Raw genomic sequence first — 24,809 nt, forward strand, 5'->3', positions numbered from 1 at the left:
TAACGAAACAGGGGAAGCAAAGCTGAACACAAAGCACATGAGACAATAACTACCAACATAAGACAGGAAATCACAAACACTGAGACACGGACACAGAGACATTGCAGAGACAGAGAGACAGCAACATACAGATAGACTACACACCCATACTTGCCAACCTTGAGACCTCAGAATTAGAGAGACATTCAAAAGGGGGAGTGGGATACATGTGTGTATATATATATATATATATATATATATATATATATATATATATATATATATATATATATATATATATACAAAAAACTTGAATTTTGCAATGTTTATTTATCTGATAAAATAAGTTAAATGTCACCATTATTATTGAGTGAAACTCTGCCATATGCTCCTTGCTATCTAAAATATAACCAGACACTGCCGTAAATTCTCAACCATCTCACAATTCTGTTTAATCAGTTTTCTGTTTGATGTTTATTCAGCTGTGTGAAAACCCCGGAGGAATCCTCCCGAGGGATTAATAAAGTTTTTATAAAGTTTTAATCTAATCTAACTTTAATCTCAGCCAAACCGATTTACTCACGAACAAATAAAATACTGGAAAAAGGCCAAACAATAACACGTTTAAGTTATTTAAGAGAATTATATATCATGTTTAGTAGTGAAAGACCGCGAGGGTTTGAAAATGATGTGCCGGGAGTTTGCTGTTCTCGCAGGCTCAGGAGAAATTCGGGAGAATGGTGGCTCCGGGAGGTTTGGCATGTATGTACTAGAGATGGACCGATCCGATATTACGTATCGGTATCGGTCCGATACTGACCTAAATTACTGGATCGGATATCGGAGAAAAATAAAAAATGTAATTAGGGATGGGTATCGAAAACCGGTTCTTGTTGAGAACCGGTTCCCACTGTTTCAATTCCTTGGAATTGTTTGCCACTTTTAAAAACGATTCCCTTATCGATTCCAGTCGCCCCGAATGACGTCATCACGTTGAGTAGCGTCTTTTACCCAGTAGGAAACACGGCGCCTGAGCGGCACAAACGCTCAAAAGTTTGGTTACACTTTATGAGAAAGGATGACAACAGGGCAACGTGCAATACTTGCAAAGTAGAGATTTCATCAAAGGGAGGAAACACTACGAATATGCAAAAGCATTTGCTCAAAAAACACGCGATTGCTTTCAACGAATGTCGTGTTTTTGATCCGCTTCGGACTAGCGAAGCTCAACCCAGCAGCAGCGGTAGCGTTTCCACGTCCTCTCCCGTTAATACTGCAGGTAACTAATCAATTAGCATTGCATATTATGTTAGCGCGATTTACCTTATTACAAAACCTGTTATTACTGTGCGTTGCATTTAGATAACCATGATGAGAGAGACAGAGTCTGGCTGGCTCAGATGCTGGCAGTTCTCGCTGCAGTCTACCAGTAGCGTCTCCTTTCAGGCCAGGATAGACGAATGTCACCCAGCAGTGTCTAAGTTTGTGGTCAAAGGCTTGCACCCATTTGCCACAGCAGATGCCCCCGATTTCACTTTGGTAAGTGAATGTGTTTAATTGTAGGCAGGACATTACTGGATATTCTTGTGTAATTGCTACAGAATAATTTATGTTAAACTTTGTTATTGCTACAGGAGAATATTTATTTTATTATTTTACATATACATTTTTTTTCCTGGGGACCCTGTGACACCCCATTGAAGAGCCGTAGGCTGTGGATCTCTTAAGATCTCACTGTTGGGTTTGTAAGGCCATGTTACTCCTAAATTTCTATCTTGTTCAAAGAGAAGATATAAAACACAGTTCTAAGCTAATCGACTTTAGTGTTCTCCCTTTTAAAAAAAAAAGAATCGATAAGAGAATCGATAAGGAATCGAATCGTTAAACAGAATCGAAAATGGAATCGGAATCGTTAAAATCTTATCAATACCCATCCCTAAATGTAATCCGATCCATTAAATATCACGAAAGCACCTCACAGAACTTGCAACACGCCGTAACTCACCTCAGAACGTTAGCACGTCGGAGCAGTATGCATCACGTGATAGAGCGGCTGTGGCATGCGGGACCTGTCGGCGGTCTGAATAGCATTTGGAGCTTCGCTAGCAACCCGGCATTTCATCTCCGACAAAGTTATCCCGAGAGAAGTAAAGCAAGTGTTTAAGTCCATCTCTGAATGTTTGTAAAGCATTCCTGCGTTAAGCTTAACAAACGATATATGGAGCGACTGCTTCTTCTTGCTGCTACTTCAATCATGAAACTGCTTAATGATCAGCTGATCGGCTTTTCTGTCGCGAGTCCGTCTCTCTTGTTTGCTTTTGGCCCACTTTGCACCAGAAAGAGGAAACCAGCGGCTGAACAACAGCAGCACGTTTAAGCTTGATCAGCTGTTGTTAGAATTTATTTAATATTACTTTCTACACCAGGATCCTTTTTTTATGTAGCTGACGGCTGGTAACTGTGCAGGGGCGGATCTAGCAAAGTTTAGCCAGGGGGCCGATAGGGCATTAACAGGGAAAAGGGGGCACAAAGACATACTTTTCTTTCTTATTCTCATTTAAAATGTCTAGCTTTTAATAAATAATTATCTGACACCCAAAGTTTTAATTTGATGTAAAATGAATAGAAGTCAATTACTGTATATAGTAACTATTAAGTCTAATATACCCTAGTAAGCTATAGTACTTTTTCCTTTGGGAAGGTAACATCTGTGCAGTCTGCAATTTTGTTGAAGAAAGATGTTGAATCTATTTAATATTTCTTGAAAAATAATTGATTTCTGTGCATTTTTTTTCACACTGCATCAAATTAAGGTTGATTACGTCGATTAAGCATCATGAGGTGGCGCGTGAGGGGTGGTTCCCCATTCTTTATTTATTTATTTTTGTTGTTGCTGGGAGTTGGAACCCTATTAGTTAGGTTGCTTAATATTTATGCTAAGTACTCTTTAAAATACCAGAATAGGGAGGAGGTCTAAGTTTATTAGATTGATCAGTATTGCTGAACTATGAAATATTTTTTTTTTGCATACAGGTATAACAGAATAGCTTTAGTGTAGTTGTTGTTTTAAACTTGAGTATGAACTTATACAAAATGCAGCAAGATATTAAAAAAAAACAGTTTTGTTGATTAAAACACACTATATCGGATTCATATCGGTATCGGCAGATATCCAAATTTATGATATCGGTATCGGACATAAAAAAGTGGTAACCCTAACCCTAACCCTGATTATACCTGTTGCATCTGTGTCATTTGTTTCTCATTTACTTAATCCCTCCTTGTAGTTAAAAGAACCACCCCTAGTATGACATTCTGGCGCATCAGCTGTAGTCTGTTATGTTGAAGTTGCCTCATTCTAATGTTTTCTCTGAGGCTGCTGTAAATGCGAATATATTTACTGTGGGTTTTGCTTGAAAAAGCTTTACGTTGTGAAAACCTGAAATCTTGAAATTAGAATTGTTGTGCCTTATTTTGTGGATCTTTTTACATATTCCTTTTGAAAATACTAAAATTTGTATATTTATTAATTTTTGTTTGTCTGATAGCATTTATTTATAAAATAAATCGAACATTTCAAACAGGTACTCACTACTTAGTACTTGAGTAGCCTTTTCACCAAGTACTTTTTTACTCTTACTCGAGTAACTTTTTTGACGACTACTTTTCACTTTTACTTGAGTAATAATATTTTAAAGTAATGATACTCTTACTTGAATACAATTTTTGGATACTCGACCCACCTGTGGTTAGCACGCCGACACGTTGATGCCTGCCATATCAGGAGGGCGGTAGGGGAAAAAAACAAAAGGAAGTCCATCTGAGAGATACCTTATTTTCTTTGCTACTTTTCTTTGCCTGAGACTCAGGTTGTTTTCCATTCTCAGACCCAGATAAACTGGTAACCAAATGAAGCTGACAAAAAAAACTAAAGGTTGACAGCCAGTTAAAGTCAAGTGGTACCACATTTTCCTTTCTTTTTCCTTTTCTTTGGGGGTGTTGAAATATTGTATTTTCTTTCTTGTCTTACATCCATTTTGGTTGCTTCAATTATTTTTGTGATATATTCGAGCTGGTTACTCTATTTGAAGGTATTCCTACCTTAAGAATCAGCAAATGGAACTGAACAAAATATATTTAAAGGCTGACATCTGCTGAGATGTGATCTCTTGTTTCCTGTTTTGGCTGTCATCACTAAATTTCATTGAAATCCCATGTTTTCTGTTCGCTACATCTCTTGACACATCTGCAGTGTCAAATAATAAAATAAACCTCTAATATGAGATAAGGACCATGGTCTCATAGCTGACAGAATTTTACAATAATTCATTGAAACCCCAACATACCTGTGATGAGAAGAAGAGTGAGATTGAAAGACTCTAAAAAGATTTTATAGGATTTTATCATGGCCCTTAAACATGACCTAAAAGAATCCATGTCACATAGTCCTGTAATGATATGCTGGAGTATAAATCATGGAGGAGTTGAAATAAGGATTTCAACTAGGACAGTGGACCTTGATTCTGTTTTTGCTTCCATTGGCTCTTTGGTTATGTTTAAGCATCAGAAACTATTTGATCATGGTCATGGTCTTTTATAATATTAAAAACACATTCAAGCATTAACAATCTGTATAATTTATTGCAAAAGATATTTAACAAATAAATAAAGCAGTATAATTAGCTGCTTCTCCAGCGAGTCTTTCATCCCACATATTGGACTTTGACTCCTGCTCAGGGTGCAGCTGTGCTGAGTTCGTCAGAGGAGAACATGAACCCATTTTCCACCATCTGCAGATTCATCTGCAATCAAAGGCAGCGTAGCTGGAGTATGTAAGATCCGCAGGACAATGGACGCTCTGGAGATTCAGCTTCAGTTTCACACATCTAAACAGGTTCAAGAGTGAACAGTGTGTTTTATTCTTTAAAAGCTCCCAGCACTAAAGAAAATGCTGGTCACCACAAACAAACATGTTACTGTGCCAATAAGCAGCTATAAAAGGTTTTTTCATCACTTGGTCTGCGTAATTAGGGGTGTGACAGGAGCGCCACCATGAGCTCTAGAACAGGGCTCATTTGTATCTCCTGCCAAAATAAAGTTAGGCTGTGATGTGCAGTGCATTGCTGTACACGATTCAAAGAAAAACAATGTTTTTTATCACTTTTGACGTTTTGACAGCAGAACAGTGTTAAAGAGAAATAGCTTGAGGAGTAGAAGCGAGCTGTGCACCTAATTGAATAAAATAAGTGAATCAGACAGGGTGTAATATGGACCCATGTTGCACAAGGCCAGAGGCATCGCTTTGGGATAACATGGTTACAGAGTCTGAAGCCCTGCTGGAACTGCTTTAGGATCTCTGAGGTCATTGGAGAACAAAGATCAGTTCCGTAACCGAGAGCTTTGGCACAACCACCACCATTAGGAGAGCTGCATACTCACAAAAGGAGAAAGTAACATATCTGAATCATTCTAGAAGACTGATTAAATTAAATAAATGAATCAGAGAAGAGAACCAAATTCTCTTGGAGATTAGTTTTTTTGGGTACAAGTGAGCTAATCTGCACGTCTAAGAAGGAACTTTGATTAAAAAAGAGTCTTTTTACAAATCTCCTGAAAAACACTGAAAATAAATTAATATACTGGTGTTTATATAGCACTTCAAGTCTTGCTAACCAGTCAATTTGCATTGATACAGCGCTCTATTTGACTCACATCCATGGCCAGATTCACTAGTGAAGCTAACATGCATGTCAGTACTGTGCACGCAGGCACAGGCAGGACATGCAGACTCAGCATAAGCCAGGAGGCTTGTTGCTGTGAGGTGACAGTGCTATTCTAACTTAAGGTTTAAAATGGTTCATCAGTGAAGCGGTACCCTCTGAGTTACTCCATTTCAAACTTTGTCTTCCAAAGGCAAACCAGTTTGGAGATGAAAACTTCAAGGAAACTGCTTTTCGCAGAAATGACATACTGGTAGTTCATCTGTTGTGTTTTGAACATTTGCCGTATCTTAACATGACACCTTTGATTGTTAATGCCATGGAGGTGTTGATATTCCATTGGCCTCCATCACCTCGTGTTGTGTCAACATTAGACTGTACTGTTTTCAACATGACGGGAAAGCAGCACTTGCCCATTTAATTGTAAGCTTCGTCATCATCTGTGAGTTCAACTAGCTCTACCCTCACGGACATTGCCTCCTGTTTAGGTTTTTCTTTCCCACTGTCACCAAGGCCATGTCCAGACTAATACGTTTTCGTTTGAAAATGCATCTTTTCCTCTCCGTTTTGGCCTTCCGCCCACACTAAGACAGCGTTTCCGGTCAAGGAAAACGCAACGTTTTGAAAACGCTCTCCAAAGCGGATACGTTTTCGCGTCGCAGTGTGCAGAGCGAACCCGGAGCTTTATCGAAAACGATGACACATTTTAGTTATGTGATGCAGTCATGTGACCAATTAAACTAAGATAGCGGAGGCCCCAACAGCACCGCCTACAACTGCAAAGCTCTCCAGCGAGTAGTGCGGTGCTCTGAACGGATAATTGGAGGTGAGCTTCCCTCCCTCCAAGACATCTACAGGAAGCGCTGCCTGAGGAAAGCGGGGAGGATCATCAAGGACTCCAGTCACCCCAGCCATAAACTGTTCAGACTGCTTCCATCAGGAAGGAGGTTCTGCAGCATCCGGTTCCGTACCAGCAAACTGAGAGACAGCTTTTTCCATCAGGCCATCAGACTGCTGAACACGTCATAGACACCTCAGCTTCACTACTGGAACTTCAACATTATGCACTCCACACTGTATATAAATGCCACTTGTTTTGCACATATTCAACTCTGTATATTTTATATATTTTATTATTATTATTTTTTTTTTCTTTTTTTTTTTTTTACTATTTAATTTGTAAAAATGTGTATACACACACACACACACACACACACACACACACACACACACACACACACACACACATAGGAAAATATTTAGTATACACATCCAGAAATGCATACACTATTATATATTGTACATATATTTATTAGTTTCAGGTTGGCCATTCTTGTATTTTGCTCGTTTGTGTTGTTGTGTTTGCACATCTCTGTTGCTTGTGGGGCTCGCACACAAGAATTTCACTCGCATGTGCTGTGCCAGTGTGCCTGCACATGTGATGTGACAATAAAAGTGATTTGATTTGATTTGATGTTTTGTTTGCAAAACAACTGCAGTTTATACATGTTCCAGATAGCTTTTCTTCAAATTCTCTAATTGTCACTCGCTTTTGCAACTTTGTACTTTTGTGTTACTCACAGCAACAACTCCACCTCATTGTTAGTCCATTTAAAAAAACTCGGTGCTTTTCCTCAACAAAGTGTGGACGCAGAGCATTTTCAGACGAATACACCGTTTTCAAATTTATCCGGGCTAGTGTGGACGTGGCCCAAGTGCTTGCTCGCAGGGGGTCATCTGATTGTTGGGGGTTCCTCTGTATTAATGGAGGCTCTTTACCTTACAGTACGTGATACTATATAAAGCAAACTGAATTGTTTTCTGTTTTACTCTATTATAATGAGTTTGCTTGTCATTTTTTCCCTTTTCCTTTTATTTTCTTTCATTTTATTATTTTGTCTGCTTTACTTTTCTTCATCTTTATTTTCCTTTTATGCACTTGTCCTATTTCATTTCCTTTATTGTTATAATTTCTTTTCAATTTCCTTTTCTTTTTTTCATCTTGCTTCGTGCCCTCTTTTCACCTATGGTTCTTCCATTTTTTCATTCCTTTCTTTCCCGTCCTTTTTTCATTTACCTCTGCAGCTTTCATTCCACATTTTTTCTTTAAATTGTGTCCCTTTTTCTTCCATTTCTTCCCCTTTCCTTCCTCTTCATCACTTTTATTCCTTCCATTTTTCCTCCTGCTTTCACTTCTTTTTATTTCCTGTTTTTTCTAAATGATTTCCTTCTCCCTACACCTTCTTTCCTTCCTCAATCTCCTTTACTTCATCACTGAGAAAAACATTTAGCTGAAATTTGTCCTTTTTTTCTGACAGTATTTTTCTTTTGGGTTTCTAATTTGCAGTGAGCTCTGACTTCCTTTATGGTTTCAAAAAGAGAAACATCAAAAGTGTGTGTGTGTGTGTGTGTGTGTGTGTGTGTGTGTGTGTGTGTGTGTGTGTGTGTGTGTGTGTGTGTGTGTGTGTGTGTGTGTGTGTGTGTGTCCTTAGCGATGAAGCCCCAGAGTTCACTTCAGTCAGCTAAATGCTAATCACACGTCCAAACCAAAACTGCACTCATCAATCCTCCTTTCATCCCTTCATCCTTATTTCTCTCCATTCTTCCTCATCTCCTTCTGTAGCCTCCGTAGAGTCCCTACAAACTTTTTTCACTTGTTCCTGTGTTTCTCTTGGATCAGCATCACTCATATTTCTCTCATTCTTCCTTTCTCTGTTGTTCTCATTTGTTTTTTGATATTATCAAATTTCACTTCATTTTCTTTTACTTTTCTTCTTTTTTCTTCTTTTGTTCCTTTTATTTTATTTGTTTCCTTGACTTTCTTTGTCCCAGTAATTTCATTTCCTTCCATTTCACGATAATTTCTATGGTGCAGCTAATAATATTTGTTTCTTTTTTTTTTTTTTTTTGCTTCCTTTTCTTTAATTATTTTTGTTTTCTTTGATTTTGTTTGTCCTTTCATTTTTCACATTTTCTTTTTCTGCCTTTCTTTGTTGCCTTTTTTTCCCCTTTCCTTTCCTTTCCTTTCCTTTCCTTTCCTTTCCTTTCCTTTCCTTGTCTTTCCTTTCCAGATGTTTTCTTTCCTGCGTTTTATCCTTGTTTCCTTTCTCTGTTCCATTTTCCTTGGCTTTCTTTCCTTGATTTCTTGGGTCCATACTTTCCTCATATCCTTCCCTTACTTCTTTGCCATTTTATTCATTTAACTAACTTTTATATTGCTTTAATTTATTCTTTCCTTTCCTTTCATGTCCAACCCTTATGTTTTCTTTATTTCCATAATGACCCCTCCACCCTGACATCCTCACCTCCTCTGCCTCATTTGCTTTTTATTTATCACTTCCTTGGAATTCCTCAAAACTGTTTACTAGGCTTTCCACCTCCTTCTCCTCCATCCCTCATTCTTTCTTCTTTCATTTCTTTCTTACATCTCCTTATCACATTTCCCCTACTTCACATCTTCGTATTTCCCACATTGTAAAACAGAAACCTACGTCCCTCCCTCCTTTCTTTGTGCTTCATATTTTCTCTCCTTCAATCACCTCCCTCTTTTAGGCACTGTATTCCTCATCCTTCCCTTGCTGCCTCCTTTGGAGGCAGAATTGATTCAATCACTAATTGTGCTGAAACAAACAGAAGTTGATTAATTCATGTTTACGCTCTCTCACTCTGATAAATGATTCAGCACAAGAAAAAAAAACCTAACTTGTTAACACGAGAAGAGAGAGAAAGACAAAGTTCACGTCTTTGCATTGTGAGCAGTAAATGGGATCACTGCCTCGTTTAGCTCACTGGCTAATTAAAATTCACTGTATGTGTCCATTTGTTGGTATTTATTGTGTGTGTGTTTATTTTCACTGTGTGTGTGTGTGTAGTCATTGGTCAGACTGACAGAGACTTATTACGGTGTCACTTTGTGTGACCCCTTTTGACCCTGCTGGCGGTAAAATTGTGTTTAAGTGTGCAGCGTGCTTGTGTGTATTTATATGCGGGTGAGTGTTTGTCCTGCTAATGACTTGTCAGCTCCCACCACAACAGCTAAAGGTGACGCTTCCTCCCTGGAGACACACACCCACCCACCCACCAACACACACACACACACACACACACACACACACACACACACACACACACACACACACACACACACACACACACACACTTCTTATTCTGGCATCGTTCCTCCCAAACACAAACATCAACCAATGCTGCAGCTTCAAGAACAATTTAATCAAGGAATGAAACCTTGCATTCCAGGGATTAGACACCTGCAATTGCAATGCTTTTCTTAAAAGCATTCAGATGAAGCCGCGCATTACACGCAACATGCACCTGTAATGTCTGAGTATAAAGAAGGACAAAATGACAGTTTCACAGAAGTAAAGGCAAAACCAAACTAGATTGCCACCTGGTGGCTGGTGCAAGTATGCATGATGAGAACAGACCAATAAAACTAATTTCATTCAACAGAACTTACTTCTAGCTGCACACCTTTTACCCCGTCCCAAACTTACCAGTATCACATCAGGATAACTTGTAAAACAACTGCATAGCTTTTATGAGAGAGAGACACTATCACTAGAGTCTTGAACATGTCTATTGCTTCTGTACAGGGGAAGTCTGTGGTGATCGCAGTCAGTATAAAACATGGACGTAGTTAGCTTGACGTCCAAATGATGTTCTCTAGCATATCGAGACTATCTCTCCAAACCGTTACATATTCCATATGTACGGGGGTACAACCCTTCTTGGTCGTTGCGTGTGGATATTTCTTTAAGACACTCTGGCACGCCCGGCTACGCCCCACAGCTCACGTATAAAACAGCTGTGCAGACGTGACACCGATGATTGTTTGATCTCCACTTGTTGTATGTGGGTGTGAGTGCCTTGAGAGTGCTGTATGTATTAGAGATGGACCGATCCGATATTACGTATCGGTATCGGTCCGATACTGACCTAAATTACTGGATCGGATATCGGAGAAAAATAAAAAATGTAATCCGATCCATTAAATATCACGAAAGCACCTCACAAAACTTGCAACACGCCGTAACTCGCCTCAGAACGTTAGCACGTCGGAGCAGTATGCATCACATGATAGAGCGGCTGTGGCATGGGGACCTGTCGGTGGTCTGGATAGCATTTGGAGCTTCGCTAGCAACCCGGCATTTCATCTCCGACAAAGTTATCCCGAGAGAAGTAAAGCAAGTGTGTAAGTCCATCTCTGAATGTTTGTAAAGCATTCCTGCGTTAAGCTTAACAAGCGACTGCCTCTCCTGCTGCTACTTCAATGGTGAAACTGCTTAACGATCAGCTGATCGGCTTTTCTGTCGGGAGTACGTCTCTCTTGTTTGCTTTTGGCCCACTTTGCACCAGAAAGAGGAAACCAGCGGCTGAACAACAGCAGCACGTTTAAGCTTGATCAGCTGTTGTTAGAATTTATTTATTATTACTTTCTACTCGAGGATCTTTTTCTACATAGCTGACGCTGGTAACTGTGCAGGGGCGGATCTAGCAAAGTTTAGCCAGGGGGCCGATAGGGCATTAACAGGGAAAAGGGGGCACAAAGACATACTTTTCTTTCTTATTCTCATTTAAAATGTCTAGCTTTTAATAAATAATTATCTGACACCCAAAGTTTTAATTTGATGTAAAATGAATAGAAGTCAATTACTGTATATAGTAACTATTAAGTCTAATATATATACCCTAGTAAGCTATAGTACTTTTTCCTTTGGGAAGGTACCATCTGTGCAGTCTGCAATTTTGTTGAAGAAAGATGTTGAATCTATTTAATATTTCTTGAAAAATAATTGATTTCTGTGCATTTTTTTTCACACTGCATCAAATTAAGGTTGATTACGTCGATTAAGCATCATGAGGTGGAGCGTGAGGGGTGGTTCCCTATTTTTTATTTATTTATTTTTGTTGTTGCTGGGAGTTGGAACCCTATTAGTTAGGTTGCTTAATATTTATGCTAAGTACTCTTTAAAATACCAGAATAGGGAGGATGGTGTAGGTTTAAGTTTATTAGATTGATCAGTATTGCTGAACTATGAAATATTTTTTTTTGCATACAGGTATAACAGAATAGCTTTAGTGTAGTTGTTGTTTTAAACTTGAGTATGAACTTATACAAAATGCAGCAAGATATTTAAAAAACAGTTTTGTTGATTAAAAAACACTATATCGGATTCATATCGGTATCGGCAGATATCCAAATTTATGATATCGGTATCGTATCGGACATAAAAAAGTGGTATCGTGCCATCTCTAGTATGTATGTGCATCCATCAGGAGCGTGCTTCAGCATCATCCGTGGGCGCTGCCTCTCCCCTGGTATTCCCTGGTATTCCCCTGGTAGGCCCGGTATTCACCCGGTATGCCCATGTATCCTTAGCTTGGTTCCCCCTAGCTGGCCCTTTGCTCTCCACTTGGTTGGTCTCGATTGCCCGGTTTATCACCTCGAAAAATAGGCTTATGCGCCAGTCAGACCACGCTGTGCGGCTGCTGGCTAGCGAGTAGCTCGGCTTCAGCGTTGAAGCCTACGTCTGGGCACTGTGCAGCTCGGCTGCTATGTATGTTAACACAGATGGGATACGGCTTCAGTGTTCCAAGCGTTCGCTGTTGGCCTGCTTAACACTGTGGGGAATGAACAGTGGGGAAGTAGGCTACAGTTTGTGCCAGCTAATCATTAGCCGGCCTGCGAGTAACATTCCAGCCTATTAGCCGGTCTGGCGTGTCGCCCGCAGCTCGCGGGTTAACGCAGCCAGCAGGGCTCCGCTCATAGCTCGGCTACTTTGGGGAAATGTGTCAGAGTTCCAAGCATACGGTTTTACCTGTCAGCACTGTGACACAGGGGGAATTGAGGTTGCGGCTAGTGCCGGCTACCTGTTAGCACTTCCTGGTTAGCGTGTGGACCCACACCCTTGCTTGGTAGCAGAAGTATGGCAGCCCACACGTCCCAAACATGTCTGTGTATGGCATTTTTGCCTTTTGACGATTGGCGAAAAAGGAAAAATAATAACTACGTAAGCAGTCGGAGCATGCTGTGCTCGCTAAAGAAGCTGACGCTTGCATGCACTGCTTTGTGGCCAGCATGAACTAGGCAGATCATACTTGGTTTTCTGACAGCATTAAATGGCCCGCCCCTCTCCCTTCTTCTGCCTCCAAAAATGAGAGAGCAGGCTACTATGGGGAACATGGCTTCCATCCTCTCCTCCGGTGTTGCCCACCTGTCCCTGGGCTGCCCACCGCTGGTCCCCGGGCACAGTTTTGGGGCGAGATGGGTCCCTTCAGCTCTTGAATGGAGCATGCCGGGTGTGGGAAATAGCCTTCCTAAGGTCCCATCTAGTGAGTGGACCTCAAGGTTGATGCTATCACGCAGCCTCAGTGGCTCCTGTCTCAGGTGCCGCTGCTGTCTGGTTGGTCTGGTTGCAGGCAGTTGAGTGCCCTGCCTCCCAGCATTTATGGTCCCCTGCCTGCAGTTGGTTGCTGCCATGCATGGCGGGAGTAGTTGCCTTTGGCCCTTCCCTGGGCAGGGCGGCATGCCCTAACAGGGGCGTGAGGGTTACTTATGCCCTCCTGGTGGCCATTTTGTCGCTCCCTCTATGGATGGAGCTTGACACGACAGCTGCAGGCGGGCTGTGCATGGAGTGCCCGTCCCTATCCTGTACCTCTCAGGCTAAATGAGGATGATGGCTGCAGTGTTCCCTCCCATGGCCCTGCCTCTGTGAGGCGTGGGCCGGTGCAGGTTGATTATTGTGAGGTGGATGTTGAAGAAGCTTCCATCCCCTCTGGCTACCACTGGAGTGTGGCCCGGACGGGTGAACCCATGTCTGGGTCGCCTGATTCCGGGCTCCTCCCACAGCGTTCCCTCTCATGGCCCTGCCTCTGTGAGGCCTGGGCTGGTGGAGGTTGATTGTCAGGAGGTTGAAGTTTATGACAGTCAGACGACCACGGTGCCTGATGGGACTGCCTGTCTACCCTGCAGCCACCTTGTTGTGAACAAGCTGAGGGGACTGTGCAGGCGTGTGGAGACGGCCATGTTCAGTTGAGGCGGGGAAGACTCGGAGCCTAGGCTCAGCTGTCCTCCAGCCACCCTCCTCCCTCCTGACATCCTTTGTGTTGGGCCTAGTGGCCAGCACTGCTGCAGGCTGTGTCCCCTGGCCTATTGCGCGCGCTTTGCCAGTTTTATACGGCAGTTGGACCTTGCTGCGTCTGATGGCTCGACCAGAGGTTGACAGTTCTCTGGCCTGCGGCGCTGGCTCTCTGGCACATTGCCAAATTATTACGGATCTACGTGGCCGGCAGGGCCCGCTCAGTGAGCTGAGACCCTGGCAAGTTACGTCCCTGGCTGCAGTGCAGCTCCAGGCTGTCTTCCCCTGCCGTGTTGCCTGCATTCGCCAGCTTACACGCCAGTTGGATCTCGCTGTGTCTGATACGTCAACCAGCGAGTGTTCTCCAGCACACAGCGCTGGCTCTCTGTCTAGTGCATTGCCCCTGTGTCGTGGGTCACATGGCCAGCAGGTGCCCGCTTAGTGAGCTGACACTTCCCGACTGTTTGCTAGTGTCTACGGACGGCGCAGAGTGGCTGCTATGCCCTGGTGACGAACCTTGGGTTGCTCCTCACTTGGGCCCTCAGTGGCCTGGTGCAGGTCAGCTGCTCTGCTCCTGGGACAGGCCCTGGGCCTCGTCCTACCTCGGCCATCCACTGAGTGGCCGAGCTGCTGCGAAAGGCTCTCTCTCCCTGGCACTGTGTCACTGCCTAGTGCCAGGCGGGGATCTGTTGTGAGTTGACTTCTCCAGCCGGTGGCTCCATCTTCCCGTCTGGAGCGTTATCCGCATATCGCAGATTTCTGTCACAGCGATAGCCAGCTGCCATGCTCGAGTGGCTTGGTAGGCTGTGTTCCCCGGGCGTTTGCCCGCATTCACGGCTTACACGCCAGTCTCACCTCGCTGCGGCAAGTGGCATTTCTCCAGCCTAGTGTAGCCTGTTGTGTCTGGCATGTGCCCGCAATGCGCCGTGCACACGGCCAGCAGAGCTCCTGTCATTGCTTGAGTGTGGCGGCTTCTCGTCTCTGACTGCAGCTTAAGCCGCTGCTGCTGCTGCTACAGCTGCTGCTGCTACTGCTGCAGCTACTGCTGCAGCTGCAGGCTGTGTTCCCCTGGCGTATTGCCCGCACTTTGCCAGTTTACGCACCAGCCAGGCCTCACTGTGTCTGATGCTCCGTCAGGCATTGAGTGTTCTCCAGCCTGCAGCGCCAGGCTCACCGGTTACACAATAGCCAGGCCTCGTTGTGTCTGATACGCCAGCCAGCGAGTGTGTTGTGCTCCAGCCTGCGGCGCCGGCAGTATCAGGGTGTCTCGTCCTCGAGTTCACTCATTCGCCACTCATTGGCTCATTTAGCTACGCTTCCTCTCCTCACTCTGCGCCTGGGATTCCAGGTTTGGACCGTCCGTCGCTCCAACCGCATGCCACAGGTTTGCGCTTGTCAGACCTCACTGTGTCTGACATTTCGGCTAGTGAATGAGATCGTCCCCAGCCTACAACGCTGGCTCCCTGTTGGTGCTTCGCCTGTGTGTCACAGACTTACACTGCCAAGTTCAAGTTCAAAGTTTATTCGCCACAAGCAGTGGCAGGTTGCCCTGCAGTGGAACGAACCCACCCCCCGACCTTACACATACAACACAGACATCACATGGGGATACAAGTAAGAGAACGGTTGCATTACAGAAAAAACACTGAAATGTACACTACAATGGGAAAAGTACAAGAGGAAAAATAGAGACCTCTACTCATGCTGGGCTACAGGAGGACAGCATGAGAACAAGAAACAAAAAAAACTCCTCTGCACAGAAAAGCACATAAATGTCTACAGTACAACATTATAGAGCACGTGACCAGCAACAGGGTTGGGTAGGGGATAAGGAGTAATCCCAAGCAACACAGCAGCCATCCTGCCACTGCGCCGACTCTCCAGCACGGGCCCAGACCCACCTCGTGTTCCCAGGAGGCAACAAGCATCGAAGGCATTGGAAGGGGAAGGGAAATGTGTGAGTGCTTATCAGTGTAAGTGTATTTGTGTGCATGTCCATAGTTCAGCTGTGACAGTGTCCTTCGCCTTATCAGGCTAAGTAAACAGTCTGCTAGCCAATCCAGGTGGCCTTGCATGGAATGGAAAGAATAGTCATCATACAGTCATTATCAGGGAGTTTTTGTTCGGCTCTAGCCCCAGCTGGCACCATGGTGTCCGCATGTTGATGTTGTCAATTTTCTTTTTATGCAAGCAGCTCAGAAGAGAAGAATTTCAAGCTGTTCTTAACACTCCGACACTGGTCTCTCAATCTCCCGTTGGAGAGCCGCAAGCCTCCCCAAGATGGTATCAAACTTCTGTTCCATGGTGTTATCATTCTTTTGATTCTGAGACCCCACAACTGCAGTGAAACGTTCTGCGATGTGATCCAACTGTCGCTCAAGGGTCTCATTTTGAGCAGGCCTCTCTTTGATGTATCCCAACATATGCTCAATGGTGTTGTTTTGATTCTTCACGGCAGCTGTAAGCGTCTCCAAGGTGTTAACCACACTGCGTTCGTTGTGAACCCGTCGCTTCGATTCCAGCGGGCAGCTTTGGGGGGGTTTGAACAGCTGGTTCCGCTCTCTTATTTCTCCGATAAGTCAGGGCCAAGCCAGCTCCAATCAGCAAGAACCCTGTTATCATGGTTCCGAATAGGTAGATATCTTCAGCGTCCTCGATCGACAGTCCCACCAGGCACATGACCCTCCAGTTCTGCCACCCATCCATCGTGTATCCGGCAGGGAAAGTCCCTCCAGGGCACTCGGGCTCTCCCGAGCCCAGACTCCTCGTTGAGAAAAGGGTGTCAATATCATTCAGAGACCAGTTGAGCAAATCCATAATTCTCTTTTAGGTTTTAGGGAACGACAGTGAGAGACTGTTCGAGGGAAAGTAATACACACGAGACAAGACAAGGACAAGAGGCTAAGCAGGGAAGATAAGGGGAAGGAGGAGAGGAGAAAAAGTGCGACCGCCTTCACCGAGAGCCAAGAGAGCCAGCACGGGAACGCCCAGTAGCTGGGACTTTGTCTGACTCCTCTGTCTGCGGACAAGCACGTGGTGACGGTGCTGGGAGTGGGCCTTCGGGTCATCGCCTTGCTCAGCCCTCCACTTACGCAGGTTAGGCTGCCAGCCACCCCCTGCCTGTCTGTCTACAGCTCGGGGCGGCTTCGCCTTTGAGGATGAACGGGTCACATCCCAAGCTTGACCTGCGGTTGCTGGCTGTGTTCCCCTGGTGTGTTGCCCGCTTTGCCGGCTTACATGCCAGTCGGACCTTGCTGTGGTGAGTGAGAGTTCTCCAGCCTGTAGCACAGACTCTCTATCTGGCATTGCCCACATGTCGTAGGCCTGTGCGACCAGCAGGATGCTGCTTGGCAGCTGGGTGTGTTGTGCTCTCTGGCATTCTGCCTCGCGGTTCCCGGGCTGACCTTGAGCGGCCAATCACTTGCGGTCCTGCATCCTGCATGACCGATTCAGGCCAGTGTGGCGTCTGCAGACTGCTGCCTCCGCCCCCTGCCTCGACCTTTGCGTCTGCGAAGCCCAGACCAGGGCGGTGTGCCTATTGGTGCGTTGTCACTGACTCCCGGCACCTTCACTCTCGGCGGTTTGGTTGCACTGACTCCTCGTGGGGTGTCTTACAGAGTTACCCCGTACATATGGAATATGTAACGGTGTGTAGAGATAATCTCAATATACTAGAGAACATACAGTTATGGTGTAACCTTGGTTCTCTTAGTGAGAGACTATCTCTCCACCGTCAGACCGCTTGGAGACACATTCTGATCAAACTATCACCGGTGTCACTTCTGCACAGCTGTTTTATACGTGAGCTGTGGGGCGTAGCTGGGCGTGCCGGAGTGTCTTAAAGAGATATCCACACGCCACGACCAAGGGGGGTCATGGCGTGTGCATATGGAATATGTAACGAACGGTGTGGAGAGATAGACTCTCACTATGAGAACCAAGGTTACACCGTAACCGTACGGTTTGTGAGTCTGCTGTTTGGGGCCTCAGTGTGAACATTTTTTGCAAAGCTGAAGGCACTTGGTTTGTTGGCCTCGTGTTTCAGCCCTGGAAGATCCATCCATCTTTTCTACTGAAGTGGGAATTAACTCACTTTTGGAAGTGGCCGTTAAAAGAACTGTGGTGACTTTGGGTTTCATAGTTAAATCTCAGGTTTTCTACTTAAAAAACCCCCTAAAACATCTTCAGTAACTTTAAATGATAACTTGGCTCTTTTATTCATTCTGTGTATTATCCATTTTTTATTTCACTACATCTCATATAGACTAAGAACAGCCTAGCCCATAGGACTTTCCAAATCTACCTGAGCACAATGAGTCACATTCACTCATTCACCCAGCACTCTATTATGTGATCATTTGAGGCTTCAGGCTGCAGAAACTCATTTTACTGTAAAGTAAAGATCCCACAATAATATGGTTGTCATAATTTTTCTGGAAAAAGATAATACTGCTTGTCGATTTGATCATTATAAGGTTTTTTTTTTTATACCTTTAAAACAGTTTAACATAAAGAGTAACGACGAATGTTGTTGAATTTCAGCATAAATCAGCATAAAACACAAGTATTTCAAACTGTCCTTAGATTTATTTACAGCGGATAAGAAAGCAAGTATACAGAAAGTACAAATGGAAATGAGTTCATCCATCAACCAACCATATGGAGAGCGAAAGGTCCACAATTAAGAAAGAAAAGGACAAATATGTTTTTCGATGTGGATCAAAGCAGACACGCCAGCATAAAAAAAAACTGTGCAAGAAATAAACTGAACTCATCTGAGTTGAAGAAAGTCGAGGATCCTCTGCGCCTCTGTGGCTCGATGTGTTCAGCTTCTTTCCAGTCAAAACGTTCAGCACTGCGTAACGACCTCCGACCTTTGGATGGCTGACCCCTCTCTATCTCTCTCCGTCTCCTACTCTCTTTCTGTCTCTGTGACTTCCACCCCTGTGGGACTAACCTTGTTAAATAAAGCTTCATCTAAAATGACTCCATCCTGCCTGTCTGCTCTGCTCTGCAATAAATCCTTCATCAAACACAGAGGAGCGCGTCGATCAATATCAAACCACCGGGACTGAGAGCTCATGTGTGTGTCTGCCAGAGTGAGTGTGTTCTCACCGTTTTACCACTGAGTGGTAGGACTGATGCTGCTTTATTAGCAAAATAAAGCTCTGTCAAGGTTATATACTTTTAATTATTCAATCTGTATGTTAATAGGAATTTGAAGCTTTATTTGTACAGTTACAATCAAAAACCATTCAACCTGCAAGACATTCTAGTGAAGTGAATGGAATTTAATGAAATTGTATTAGGTGAAGCCGTGATAAAGTCGAGGAAAGTTTAATAATGTATGGCTGAGTGAAGAATCCCGACCAATCTTACTCTTAATCCTACAGAGTTTAGCTTGCTGCTGTGAAGGCTCTGGTGTGCACCCAGTGTCTTTAAGTAATTATCAAAGTAACCAGGATACCTCCTGCAATCATCTATGCTGGCTTCAGGGTGAACAAATAAAGATGCAAAGATATGCTTCATGTGGCAGAGGGCTTTCGCTTTGGTGGCCTCAGAATCTCATCTCTGATTTTTGCAGATGATGTGGTTCTGTTGGCTTCATCGGGTGAGGGCCTCCAGCTCGCACTGGAGCGGTTCGCAGCCGAGTGTGAAGCAGCGGGAATGAGGATCAGCACCTCCAAATCTGAGGCCATGGTTCTCAGCCGGAAAAGGGTGGAGTGCCCACTCCGGGTCGGGGATGAGTTCCTGCCCCAAGTGGAGGAGTTCAAGTATCTCGGGGTTTTGTTCGCGAGTGATGGGAGAAGGGAGCCGGAGATCGACAGACGGATTGGGGTAGTGACCGAAAGAACGAGATCGCGGATACAAGCGGCAGAAATGAGCTTCCTCCGAAGGGTGGCTGGCCTCTCCCTTAGAGATAGGGTGAGAAATTCGGCCATCCGGGAGGGGCTCAGAGTAGAGCAGCTGCTGCTCCACATCGAAAGGAGCCAGCTGAGGTGGTTCGGGCATCTGACAAGGATGCCCCCTGGGCACCTCCTGGGTGAGGTGTTCCAGGCATGTCCCACCGGGAGGAGGCCCCGGGGCAGACCCAGGACACGCTGGAGAGATTATATCTCTCGGCTGGCCTGGGAACGCCTTGGTATTCCCCCGGATAAGCTGGAGGAGGTGGCTGGGGAGAGGGAGGTCTGGGCCTCTTTGCTTAGGCTGCTGCCCCCGCGACCCGGCCCCGGACAAAGCGGATGAAGATGGATGGATGGATGGATGGATGGAAGATATGCTTCATCTTATTTTCTCTGTGTGTGTGGATGCAGACAGACAAACTCTACTGAATGACAGCAACATCAGGAAGAAGGAACACAAGAAGCTGGAAAATTACCGAGGTACTGAGAGAAGAGCTCAAGAAGATGTGGAGGGTGAAGGTAGCAGTGGTCCCAGTGGTAATGACCCCCAAGATGAGCGAGTGGCTCCAGGGGCCAAAGGGTAATATATATATATGTATTTAAATACACACAAATTGTCATGTTCAAGAAACTTCTTAATTTAATAGCATTTACGTCTGTGCCCAACGCCATGGGAGACTCACCTTAAGCCTTGTGGGTTGCCTGCAGTTCTAATATACCAGCTGAAACACCAGGAATCCTTCGAATCCTTTGAGTATCTCCAGTGAAGTTGTATGAGCAGACATCCTCCAACATAACTTCTAGAATGAAGTCTGAGAACAAAAATCTAATCAGCTCATTTAGTGCTGCCTGAGGTGCCTTTTACAGAGCTTTAGTGAGAGCAGAGATACCATAACCTAAGAGTCTTGGAGGAGCATTACGCTAATATTTAATGAAACTAGTAAAGCTGTCAGGAAGATAGCTTTAAGCAGTACAAGCATGAAATGTGTTAGGTGGTACAACAATGACCATTTTTTACTGATGTAAAAAACCTCTGACAGCCAGAAAGAGGAAACAAAGTTGACATCGATACTGAGATTATGTGTTTAGACTACAGTGCTGTGAAAAAGGATTTTCCCCCTTGCCTCCTTACTAATTTCCAAGTTTTTGCACATTTGTTACACTTAAATTTTAATATTAACCAAAGAGAACCTGAGAAATTACAAAATGCAGTTTTTAAAGTATTTCATTTTAGAGTATTTGATTTATCAAAGAGAAAAAGCTATCCAAACCTGCATGCCCCTGTCTGGAAAAAGTGTTGTTAAATTGTTATTAAATCATGAGTTAACTATGATTAACCACATTAAACGCACACCATTGACTGATTACTGTAAGGCCTTTTAACCCTTTAAGACCTACCATAGAACCAAGTCCGCCAGAGCTTATATTATATTTTTACATGCTGTGGAGCCATTTCTGGGAGCATTTCAAGTTGCTATACATCAATACAACCATTATAGCCCAAATTTTAATAATATGTATGCATTAAGTGCATAGTAATAGGCTCATAAGGCCCTGATGGTAAAAAACTACATTTCCGCAAAATGACATCACTTCCGGTTTCGGGCAGGGCATGGCGGACATGCAATAGTTCGCGCTGATGGACGTAGGAAGTGTTACAAACAGCTGATCGGATCGGCAAAGCGTGTTTCTGGAATATTATGTTTTTGTTGCTGCAAGTGCCTTTTATGCAGTTTTTGCAAATCTATATGTGGAAGGAAACTGTGACCTAGGACAAGCTGATGGCATAAGATGTAAGTACAACTCCTCCGGTTTCATATGCAAAAAAAATTATTGTGCTAGCTTACGTGGTTACAGTGCTACCAGGATTTAAAAATAGTTACGCAAAACAGAGCGTGCCCGCTCTGACCGGCTTTAAAGGGTTAAATCAAGAAATCACATAAATACAACCTGACTGACAAAGTGAAGCAGTGTAAAAGATCTCAAAAAGCAACACATGGTGCCAAAATCTAAAGAACCAGTAGAGAAACAAAGTCTCTGTCATGGTGGATGGAATTAGAGGACTCATGTGCGAGACTCCTTGCGAAGTGATGGTGAATTTATTTACAGTGAAAACAAGGCAACAGTTTGACTCTGTAATCCAAAAGAGTAGTGAAGTGACAAGGTGACTTCTCCCTCTTGAAACACTAAATCGCGGCTGCGCTACCCGGCTTACCTCAACATTCCAGCGCTGGCTGTCATCCGACCGCACAGTTAAATAGGTCTGCTTCGGGATGGTAAAAGATTAGTAGCAGCCGGCAAAGTGATTAAGCACAGGTGCGGTGACTCCATCGCGGGACACTCCTCCCAGGTCAGCTGCCGTTCTGTGCCACGGCTCCCGGAAGTACATGTTCCCACATCACAACAAAGAACACACAAACACACACACAGACACACACACAGGACGGAGAAGAAAAAACAGCAAAAGTGCACACAAACACAACCCAAACTGGCAGATTGACCGTTGAGGACCGTGTGGCCGTGACAGTCTCTGACATCTGAAAGGGGTCACAAAGAAAGTTCTAAAGCCTTGGGACTCGGTCAGATCCATTATCCACAAATAGAGGAATAGTTGGAATCGTGGTAACCTTCCCAGGAATGGTCAGCCTACCAAAAATACTCCAAGAGCACATCGACGACTCATCCAGGAGGTCAAATCTAAACAACATCTCCTCCATTGGAGAGTACCAAGGAGAAAATTCACTGCTGAATAAAAACAAACAAAAAACATGAAGCCTCTTCTCATATTTGCCAAAAACATCTTGATCTGCCATGAGACTAATAGCATTTCATAAAAAAATATCACACCTGCGATCAATAATGGTGGTGCTAGTGTGGTGGTCTGGGGCTGCTTCCCTGCTTCAGCATGACTCCGCTGTAATTGATGGAACCATGAATTCTGCTCTTGAACATAAAATCCTGAAGGCAAGTATCTGGCCATCAGTTCATGCCTCAAAGCTAAAGCAGTAGGACAATAATCCAAAACACACCAGCAAGTCCACTTCTGAATGGCTCAAAAAACAACAAAGGAATGTTTTCGTGTGGCCGAGTCAGTCTGGATTTAAATCTGACTGAGCTGCTTTGTCATGACCTTAAATAAATCATAAATAGGTTTTCTTTGTCTAACACTAAAACTTGTTTGATGATCTGAAATGTGTAGGCGTGACAATATGTAAAAGTTTCAAGAAATCAGTTAGAAGCAGATACTTTCTCACAGCACTGTATGTCACTGTTTCTCCAAACATGAAGAAGCTGTAGTCCTGTAGTCCTCTCTGATCACAGCTACTGGTATTAAAACAAAGCTGTTTATGTATCTGTCACACAATAATCATGCAGACAGGGTGGCTCAGTGACTACTAACTGGAACTGTTGCTTTCATTTTTGTATTAAGTGATTTGCATTGTGGGTATTTACTGCCTGTGGGCTTCGGATGATTCGATGCCCAGTATTTTGGATATTTCAAGGTTTTATTGTAAAGTGTGGCTGCAGTAACGAAACCCTTGCCAGACTTTAGGTTTTTATCCTTCTATATTTTACTGTAGCCATTTTAAAATCTCTTAAATAAATAAAGTTTATTATAGGGAATTATCAGTAGCAGCCATATTAAGTGTATCATATAAATTGTTTTTTTTCCTGTTTTCTTTCATTTTATTATGCAGAAGGATAGAAACATAAGTTGTACTTCAGGTTTATGACATATAAAAGACAGATTGATGCCTCCCCATTAAAACTGTATGGGGGACTCTATAAATTTATTATTCATAAGAACAGAGAGAGGAAGATGAGCACTCATAAAACAACAATATAAAACTCTCTGTCTAAGATATGAAGAATAAAAACATTATTAAAGCTATTCAGCCATGCAGAACACATTAAAACTGCATTATATGTGTTACCTTGTAGCAGTATCTCAGTAAAAATGGCTCCAATAACACTGTTCGTTCATAACAAGCAGTCAAAAAGGCTGACTCGTATTTCATTGGTTTCCTCCAAACCTTTTGTGATTCACTAGCAAATGAGTACATTTCCAATCTTACAGCAGCACATTTCATTTATAAGAGAAAAATGCAGGCCTTATCTCAACTCAACTCACGGAGACACAAAGACAGACGCTAAAGAACCATCACATACAAATTTGAGCATGAGCTTCTTTTTTGTTCCATGTGAGTCAAAATATTCTTCTTGAGGGTAAAGTGTTGGTGGAAAAGTGGATGCAGGGTAACAGGAGTATTACACAAAGCACCAGCTTTCCCCAAGAATTTTATCACCACACTGTCTTATTTTGGATATTTCTGTTTTCATGTGAAGGAAATGAAAATTTGACAGTGATCATGGGACTTAACTCACTCCAGTGTGGCCTGGTGCACTCTTACTAAATCTTTCTTCTTCATCTGACAATATTTAAGACATTCCGGTGAAATAGAATCAAACATTTCCACTTCAGTCACATTTTATTGGCTGTTTTAAAATCCACCATGGTGGTGATGTACAGGGGAAAATCTCAAATTAAACTGTTGTCGATATTGACCTCACTATACAGGTATATCAGGGGCAGTTCAACAGCTAGCTCCAAATAATTCCACAGCTCCTGACAGTTCAACTCTGCAGTCTTACTGAACCAGGTGGAATTTCTTCCTGACATGTCCTGTCCGGGCAGAGACATGCTACGGGCTCATTAAATGTTCTACTTCAGTTGAATTGGTTAAACTGTCATACCCAACTTGTGGGTAAGGAAAGCAGTCCAACAGAGCTAAAGAAGGTTTCATCAATAAAGTCAATATGTTTTCTTAAAGCTTTCTCTCTTCTTTTTGGCATTGTTGTTACTGGAGTCAGACCAGACATAACTCCTTAATCTTGGCAGAAAACACAGCTTTAATTACCACAGACACAGACAGTGTGTAACATCCTGGCAACACACCAAAGTTACAAATGAAGTATTTATGATCCACACTCAGCTGTTGGGTAATTTATTCTCAGCCTTTTTCTTTTTTTTTTTTAGAAATTCACATAGTTTGTTAATTACCTGCTAATTTTTGTGCGACACACATAGATATGACTACGTGCTAATTGTT

At 43.4% G+C, this 24,809-nt stretch overlaps 1 long non-coding RNA gene across 1 annotated transcript; it reads right to left on the reverse strand.

Moving 5' to 3' along the window:
• Positions 1 to 4,606: 4,606 nt before the first annotated feature.
• Positions 4,607 to 22,068, reverse strand: LOC145421574 (uncharacterized). The gene is made up of 3 exons (XR_013902959.1): positions 21,914 to 22,068; positions 20,382 to 20,510; positions 4,607 to 4,865 (listed from the first exon to the last, which is right to left on the reverse strand). It is a non-coding gene; the product is annotated as an uncharacterized LOC145421574 (long non-coding RNA).
• Positions 22,069 to 24,809: the final 2,741 nt, after the last annotated feature.

The sequence above is a fragment of the Astatotilapia calliptera genome, chromosome 17 (genome assembly GCF_964374335.1).
Source record: "Astatotilapia calliptera chromosome 17, fAstCal68.1, whole genome shotgun sequence".
In the NCBI taxonomy this organism is placed as follows: domain Eukaryota; kingdom Metazoa; phylum Chordata; class Actinopteri; order Cichliformes; family Cichlidae; genus Astatotilapia; species Astatotilapia calliptera.